The sequence below is a fragment of the Choristoneura fumiferana genome, chromosome 2 (genome assembly GCF_025370935.1).
Source record: "Choristoneura fumiferana chromosome 2, NRCan_CFum_1, whole genome shotgun sequence".
In the NCBI taxonomy this organism is placed as follows: domain Eukaryota; kingdom Metazoa; phylum Arthropoda; class Insecta; order Lepidoptera; family Tortricidae; genus Choristoneura; species Choristoneura fumiferana.
The window spans coordinates 22,786,243-22,795,872 of NC_133473.1; the positions used below are offsets into that span (position 1 = coordinate 22,786,243).

The 9,630-nt window shown below is 36.9% G+C and overlaps 1 pseudogene; it reads right to left on the reverse strand.

Annotated features, from left to right (window-relative positions):
* Nucleotides 1–5,149: 5,149 nt before the first annotated feature.
* On the reverse strand, nucleotides 5,150–9,046 carry LOC141445358 (cytochrome P450 4C1-like; annotated as a pseudogene).
* Between the last annotated feature and the right edge of the window lie 584 nt (nucleotides 9,047–9,630).

Below are 9,630 nucleotides of genomic sequence, written 5' to 3' on the forward strand. Positions count from 1 at the left end.
CTAATGATCTTGAAACGGCTGAACTGATTTCGATAAAACATGACGCAATAAGAAGGGTGTTATAAGTTTCACCGCTATGTGTGTGTGTCTGTCTGTGGCACCGTAGCTCTTAAACAGGTGGACCGATTTGAATGTGGTTCTTTTTATTTAAAAGCTGTTTTTTTAGTGATGGTTCTTAGACATGTTATATTATTAATACCAAAATAAAAAACATTTCTTTACATTTTGTTCTATTACATAAGTTTTTTCGTCTTTAGTCACAAAAAATAATGACAAATAAGTGGATAGATAGGTATGTCGTGTTTGTATTCGTTTTGATCAGTTATTGATTCTTCATACAATGCAGTGGTGGCAACACGACGAGCTGATGCTACAGCCAGGATATCCAGCACACTATTACACTTTTACAAATAATAATATATCAAAGTTTAAAAAACATGAAATAAAAAAACTTAAATTAAAATTTTTAAACTCCGGGTCCCGACATAAAATAAACGCCAGCAAAAATAGAAATAAAAATGCCCGAAAAAAAACGCCGCTAAAAAAGACAACTAAAAAGTAAAAAATAATTATGCACTACCTAGCTGTTGCCAGCGACTTCATCTGCGAAGAATTCGTTTATCCCTATCCCGCGGGGACTATGCTGATTCTCCGCAAAATTAGCCTAAGTTAATTTAGTATAAATACCTAGTAATATTTTTTTGTCTAAGCGTCGTCGGTGTCGGGGGACCGCTAAGGTTAACAGGAAACTAAAGTACATATATTGTATTATAAGTATCTAGTATTTTTTTCACTTGTACTTTAGTTTCCTTGTAACCTTAGCGGTCTCCCGACACCGACGACGCTTAGATAAAAAAATATTACTGCCAAAAATAATGCTGACACTCAAATAATGGCTGGGTTCATCATTCATTAGCCAAACTATATTTCTTTTGTATTAGCTATATTTATTGAAATAAAGTAGTTTGTATAATATCCTAATAAATACCTAATTGTTGAAATTTGTCACTTTTATTTATTTCCATGGATATTGACGCTTGATTATTTACAGTCGATTCTTCCTAAAATTGTTTTTAAGCGGGCGTTATACTTAATTTAATAAACAGTTTACTTATGCGCCCACTTGTCAGGTTTATTTGTTTAGAGGGTAATCATACTAAAAAAAAAAAACAATAAAATAACTGGAGGAGATGGCCCTCCTGATTACGTTCCTGCATTTGCATTAGTGTGTGTGTAATAGAGATGTGTTAGTTTTTGGCACGATTTGGACTCGGTATGTTATGTCTGCTCCTAGTATTTCAAGTGTGTGCATGCATAGCCCGAAGAATTGCGAAACTGAAATGGCAGTGGGCGGGGCACATTGCTCGCAGGATTGATGGCCGATGGGGTCAGAAGGTTCTCGAATGGTGTCCAATCCAAAAAGATGGAGCGACGAAGTTAAGATCGCGGGATCGCGGTGGATGCGGAAAGCACAAGACCGGTCTGAGTGGAGAGCCTTGGGGGAGGCCTATGTCCAGCAGTGGACGTCTTTCGGCTGACATGATGATGATGATGAACACTTATTTCAAACATGACCCAATGAAATGATTTATTGAATTTGAAATAGAAAAATGACAATAACATTGATCCAAAACTAACACAGTATATATATAATCATAACTAAACTGACAAAATAGCAACTAAAAATTTAACACATTAAGTTACAAATATTAATAAAAAAGTAGGAGAATAAAACTAATTTAAAAATACAAAATATCGCAGTTGATCCGCGGCAAGGATCCCAGGATACTGGCAGCATTGCCACGCTGGATCGCGAGACTTAGCCGTTGGGCAAAGTAGGAGCCAGCCCTGAGATCACCAGTGGCATGGACCAACCTTGTGGACAACTCCTTGCACAGTTTTTTTGTTTGAGACGACCACTTATTTACAAAAGTTTCACAAAAAATAACGACAAATAGGTAGACAGGTATGTGGTCAATTTCAGAACGTACCGGAGGGAAAAAAGTTTACACTGTCAATTAATTATTTCAACTTTTAATAAGTTTAGAGAGCTACTTGCATAGTTAAATTTAAAAAGTTCTGGCTAACTAACTTATCAACGTCCAACTCAATCCTGGATCTAAAAAGCTGAACTTTTACTTGGACTTGGAAATTCCCTCTTTTTATGAAGACAAGAACGTGAATGTATTTTGAGAAATTTCTATGGGGTGAAAATTCTGGGATTGAGAAAAAGCCGCGGGCAGGCTAGCAAGCATAACCTGAGACTGATTTATAAGAGTGTTCAATTTATTTTCTTCCATCTACCTACTATTTTTCTCGCTGTCGTGAGATGAAAAATTGTGTGTTTCGCTCGGCTGTAAAGTTGTTAAGCATCCGTGCCTTTGAAACCCTCGACTACGCTCACGGTTCTTCTTTTGAACAACTCGCTTCGCTCGTTGTTCAATCCTACAATCCTTCGCTTGCTCGGGTTTCAATATAAGCACTCGTGCCAAACAGTCACTTTCCAGCCTTGTATAACAAATAACTATTTTGTTGTGTTTCTTATTTATCTGTGGCAGTCTATAAGGATGAACTTCGTGTACTATGTTTGCGACAGTTAGGCGGACATTTCCAACCGTATTGGAGAAAAAATCATTCATCACAAAACAAACAATAACAATCCAAAGACTGCGTTGCTCCCGCCGATTTTAGTTTTTCTTTTGTGACATAATAATTATTTTTTCTCAAAAAGACCGTAAAAAGTTGACATTATTCTTTACATATCAGAAGGTGAAGTGCATAGTTTATGGTCAGCGAAAAATTAAAAGTTAAAACGATTGCAGGCGCGCTAGCTCGACAATAATGAATTAGCGCGCCTGCAATCAGTCACATTTTTTAAAGTTAAAAGGCCATGGCAATATTGGCACAGTCGTATACATACAGCCAAGTCTAATGGCCGGTATAGATATTTTGTTGGAACTCCGGACTTTTTTCTATGGGTCTGAAATGCTTTGGGTGTTTTCGGTGGAAAAATACACCTGCAGTTTATTTTTTAATGAAAAAGGCGGGAAAGCATAAGAAAAATATTGGAATAAAATTAAATTTTTACAATAATTTTGAGAAAAGTTTATTCTATTTCAAATTATTCACCATTTTTGAGAAAAGCTTATATTAGTCTCGGCTGGAATAGCAATTGCTGGCTTCGTATTAGTAAACGACTCGCAAGCTCGTCCGTTTAATACTCATACTCAGCCAGCAATTGCCTACTTCCAGGCCACGACAATAATCTACTATTAAAACGAGTCCGTTCTTAGTGGCCAGTACCCACCATCCTCGTATCGCCGTCCAACCTGCTGCGATGCCCCAGCGTTATTCATACTTCAAAAAAAAAATTAAAGCATTTTCTGTGCATATTATTCGTTTAAGAAAAAAAAACACCTCATAAAAGTCATAAATGACGCATTCTCATTGGTCAAATTTAATTTTACAAACGCAGCAGACGATTACTTTTGATTGGTCCGATTGTCGTTTTCAGCTCGCCGGGAAAAATATTTTCGTCGTGTATAGCCATAAATAAGTCAGCAGTTTTGGGTCCTGGATTTAGGTTATCTATGGCCACATTTTGGAGCAGTGTCGTGAAAAATAACTTTTCTCTCAAACATGACATGAAAATTTGACGTTGTGTACAAATAATAGGCCGAGAAGTATCGCGCTGCAGGCGCTGTGGCTCAGCTGCGTGCGCGCGGTCACTCTAGCGGCCTGCAAAGAGATTTCATACAACCTGCAGGCCGCTGGCCGGCAACGCGACCGTCTTTTGTTTCAACGCGCGCTCTGCGACACGCACGCGGCCACGCACAGCCACAGCACGCACAGCAGCGCCGCTAGCAGACAGCGCGACACGCGCGTACACAACACCGCGACCAGACTAGCGTCCCGCCAGCTTCATTTATTGTTTTTTTTTTAATTTTATTTCATGTAATGTTTGAGAAAAGCACTATACAAGCCTCGGCCGGAACCTGGGGTTGCCGGCCTCGCATCCCTATCCGGCCTCGCTACGCTCTCGCTACGCTCTCGCTCGCTACGCTACGGCCTCTACAGTAATGTACTATTTCAGCCAAATCATTTTTTTTACCTAAATAGGAAAATCAGATGCGGGTAATTGAAAAAACTCGCGCGCCTATACCACAATACAAGTAACCTTTATTAGGTACTTGTATTGTGCCTATACGAACGCATACCTACCCTACACTTTGACCATGGCCGCTGCAATGTGGTTGTTATTTCGAGGTAATTTTAATCTATATTAATAATTTCATCAAGGGGTACGGTAGACTCGAACGAAATGCACATCAAATTGAAGAGCGTAAAATATTAGTCAATCCGAGTCGACAACTTGTAGGCGGAAAATTCGGATTATCGAGTATTTTCAATATAAACTTGAATAAAATGGCGTTGCGAAGTAAACATGTCAAAGTCATCACATCAAAGTGGCGTTAGTGTCACGTCATCACGTGTCACAGGTGTCACAGGTTTGCATTTCGTTCTCCATTGTGACCTTTAAAGGGCCCCACACACGGTACGATTCGTCGATTTTCATCAGATCGATCGTACAGGACGAATCGTACGTATATGGGGCCCTTTAGGTCTAATTTCTTTGATTATGAGACAGAGACATCATAGTTATTTGGGCAAATAAGATTTAGGAGAACTATCTACTGGTGAAATACTGATACGTAGGTTAGCTGTGAAAGTACGTTTGTGATAATATTAAGGCTGGGATCATATACTTCAGATTTTTCGATAAGTACGACAGTCTTTACAGTGGCAAAAAATTTTTTTCAAACATATTATGACTCTACATTTTACCCGAGCGAAGCCGGGTTTTCATCTAGTAATAAATAAAGCAGTCGTTATTAAGTCCCGAAATATAATAGTTAGGCATTACATTAAAATTTAGAGTTTTCCCAAAGTCTCGGTGAAAATTCTCAAAAATTACATCGTGGTCTTCATTAACATTCTTCATGTCCCAAAATTTTGTGTTGTTCCAGAGACCCAGCATTTGCAGATCAGAAGTTTCCCGGCTAAAGCATTGACGACTTATTTGTAAATACGCGCCCCGCTTTCGCGCGGTTGTAGTTTTGGAAAATGGCGGTAAAAATTGTGAAATGTCTCGATTATATACACCTTTATTTTTCATCTCTTTTTTCAAAGTTGCACCCGTACGATGCCGCGGCGGGTAGCCAGTTAAAAGTACAAAGTTTAATTCCGGTCTAAAATCTTGTGTTGTTTCTTTTTGCAAATGTGACGTAAACTGCAGACTTATTCCTCAGCACAAGGTCGGCTACAAATTTGAGGTCCACCGGGCGAGTGACAGGCTGCAGTTCGAACTTCCGCAGAACTTCCGCCATCAATAACTTCATTTCGAGCATCGCAAATTTTTGACCTGTGAATGCAAGGTTTAGAATGTAACTTAAATTTGTAGCATATTTCTATACGCCTTAGCTTTTGTATCATCCTTTGATTAATTATCTATTGATAAATATTGATACGGTTAAGCTACTATTTTTACAGATTTAAAACCCGCCAAGTCATTACCTAACCTCCCACAGTGTAAGTGTATGTAGGTTCCGTAATAGGTTGTACCTAGGCGGCAATTTTCTAATATGAAATTTTGATCAACAAGGTGTTTGTCGTTACCTTCTGAACCCATCGTATTAGTAATTTTACTGGAATAGGTACGACCCAAATACTTATATTACCTACCGATGCAATTTCTTGGTCCCGCGCTAAAAGGGATGTAGGCATAAGGGTGTCTTCCAACGCAGTTCTCCGGCAGAAAGCGATCCGGATCGAATACTGAAGGATTAGGAAATAGATCCTCGCGGTGGTGCAAGTCGAAGATCGAAATGTGGCACTCCACTCCAGCGGGAACGTGGTAATTGCCTGAAAAATATGTAGAATTTCTTGTTGCGTTGACGGTTTTGATTGGTGTGGTGACCCCAGTGATGTTTGTTGCCATTTAATAAGTAGTCGCCTCAATTTAATCTATCCGCTTATTCAATCGAATATTTATTTCTGGAATTAACCTTTCAACCGCCAATGGTTTAAAAATAAAACAAGGCGGTCAGTTTAATAGCAACCGACGTACTTATACGCAAGTTCCAAATTGACTGTACGACTAAAACACTCATCGAGCTTATAACGCTAATTTACCAAAGGCGCCTGTTTAATAGCCGTGTGACTCAAAGCGATCCTAAATCTTGCGGTCGTGTTTAACAAGCTTCATATGAAAATATTGTATCTTACTCAATGTCACATCTTCTGATAGTCTTCTACTGATAAAGTGCACTGGTGGATAAATACGCAAGGACTCCTTGATGCAACATTCCAAATAACGTAAATTTGCCAGATCTTCCATCTCAATGGGTCGATCGGTGTCACCAAAGTAATTCATTAATTTCTTTTGCAGCTTTGTCCTGAAAATGCCGATAAAATTATGAAGCACCTTACACGCTTACTAATAAATATTTAATTCTTTTTTAGATACCTGTATGTGCTTGTTGTTGGCCATCAATAGCATGCAGAAAGTTAATCCAGATGCAGTGGTGTCATGACCCTGTTAAAAACACGAAATACTGATTATTCACAGTATCAAGTTAAACGTTGATTCACTGACGTACTTAGATATGCTTTGTACAAAATTATATAGGCTGGGATGATGAATATGATGATTTTCAAATAAAAATATATAGTTCGTACTTCAAACATAAAGGTGTCAACTTCTTCCTGAATACCAGCATGATCAATCAAACCATCTTTTTCTGCAGATATCAACAAATCCAACATGCTACTTTTTTACTTCTCTTCATAAAGATATCATCATTGGTATCGCTTTTTTCGCCAATGCTTGTTAAATCCATATCCCTAAGTAATTCTTTTCTTTCGCGGATCACTTTACTAGTGAACCTATGAATTGTGTCTAGAACCTTCTTCTGAGCTTTTCCCCAAGATGTTAGGTTTAATATGAAATCTACTATTAAGTATATTCTAACAAAGCGATGGGTGACTATACTGCCAATTTGATAAATTGCTTCTTTATAAGATTTTCCTTCTGCAATGTTATCTTTGTTTAACTGAGTTCCCATAGCAGTTTCTGAAATAAAATTTAATTGTTAAAATTAACAAATACCAAAATGCCTTAAATAAAGTGTCGCTTACAGTCATACAAGCTTACACCAGCAGCGGCTTCACCTTCATTGCTGAATTCCCTGTCCTGTGAGAATTTAGTAAAATTCGTCCTTATTCTTTGCCTACATCGAATTTAGTATTCGGGTCCAACGGTTGAGCTTGGCATGTTGAGTTGATCAATATCTAACTAAGACAGTCAATTAAAGACTTAAATCCAATTTTATTTACATTGAAAAGACATGAAAATATTACATACCAATTAAAATAAACTAACCTAAACTTAAAATACCTACATAAAGAGGCAAATAATAATAATAATAAAACTAAAACAAATGGTTTAAAACCAGACCCCTTAGGGAAGGTTCCGAAGATGCTATAGCAGCGTTCCGTCAATTAAATGTATGATATATCGCTAAAACACATATTTTTACCACAAATGGAGCTAAGCGTGAACTCTGATATAACGGGCACAACATCAATGGGTCGCTCTGCTGTGTTGTATAGGATGTCCAACAATCGCTGCGAGTTTTCCTGCAAAATCTTGCTGAACTGGCGTAGAATGTTGAAATGAAAGGTTGGCGTTAAAAATTTTCCGTCTTGTTTGCCATTTTTCACCTGCGGGTGTCGTAATATAGGTCTTATATTAAAACGTACTTTCTAACATACATTACCTGTATTGGAGGTATTATAGGAGTTTTTGAGATTAACGATCTTTTGTACGAGTACTAACTAGTGCAAGGGATCTATTTTTGTTTTAATATTATATTTACTCGTAGGTCGATTCACAAGTTCTGGCACGAATTAATTGAACGAATGGTTATGAGAAGAGATTATATTAAACGGTTAGGTATCTCTCATCATATAATTTATCATTGAATCAACATGTAGGTAGGTACTTATTTAATCATTTTGAGATGCACACATGGACACTGTCACTGATTAATTTCATTCTATATGTACTCTGTGTTGCCAGCTCTTGTGAAACGGCCTGCAGTAAAGATTAAGATTTATTAAAAACAATAAAGTTTTTTAAATATGTATCTCAAATTTCGTCCAACAAACGGTCTGTCTGCTAATAAAAAACAAATAGGTAATATTTACTTGCTTAATTGTTTGTGTTATGTTTTTGTCTATTTATTATTTTAGTTCAATTGAGAATAAGGTATTTAATTTTTTAATTTTACCTTTGCTTAAAAGCAATCCTTCCTGCAACCATGGCTTTAAAAATAAATATATTCTACTCTTCTCACTGTGTTTCATAGTTGAAGTTACAATCTGAAAAAAAAAACATAGCTTAATAGCTATTCATGATCATGACATGAGGAACGACTGTAAATATTTGACAAGTATATAGATTAAATACTTGGATAAAATAATTTATCTATTATCGCTACTACTGAAATTAAGCGTCAACAGGTCAAATCAAGTAACGATTAAGTACCTCTATGTCTTCTGGACTGTATATCGTCACTGTTCCGATAGGGTAGCACCAAAATCGGTAAATATTTGGAAATTTTTTGGCCAATTGTCTTCCTAGGTCCATTAAGTCATCTATCGATAAAAACATAATAATTATTAATATTCTTCATCTTGTAACAGGAGAGACACTGTCAATTAAATACCATGATTAACGTACCTGGTGAAACTATAAATTGAAACGCATTACCTACTATAAAGTGACCATTTGGTCCTTGTATCTTTCTCATTTTCCTCGCTAAAAACTTTGTAATTCAACAAAACATGAACAACACATAGAATTATCACAGTTAACAATAAAAGGACCCACATTCTGATACGATAGCGATACCTAATAACGAAACTGTTCTCAGTTGCAAAACAACTCAACTAATTTACATCGGCTGTGAAATTATCGACTAAAAGCAAAGAGAAGTGGGAGGTTATTCATAAGATAACGCGTAATAGGTACAATCAACGCCAATTTAATCTATAACAGCCCTTATAGCGCCCGTCTTCGGACATAGGCCTCCTCTCTACTTTTCCAGTCTTGCCTATTCATTGCCACTCGCATCCAGTTTACGCCAGCTTGCTGCCGGATATCATCTGAAACATAATATGCTTACACAATATGTCCTATAAATATCTACACATATGCCTACACGTTAAAAATATTTATCCATAGCTAAGCATAGCTCTTCTTCTGTCCGTTAAAGGCGGCCACTAGGCTTATGAAAATGGTCAGTAATGATGTGTTTAACAAAATGACCATATAAAAAAATTATAACAAAAATTGAACTGACTACAAAAACCATGAATAGTTATTTATGTGGCTGGTGCATAATGAAGGCATTAAAGTACGAGTGTAATAAGATCACACGAGTGTTTTAATGCCTAATTATGTATAGCCGCATACATAACTTTATCTACATTCATATCATAAGTTTTCTATAATATGTTCAGATATGGCCCTGTATTTTGACTTTGACTTTGACTTTGAATAATAAT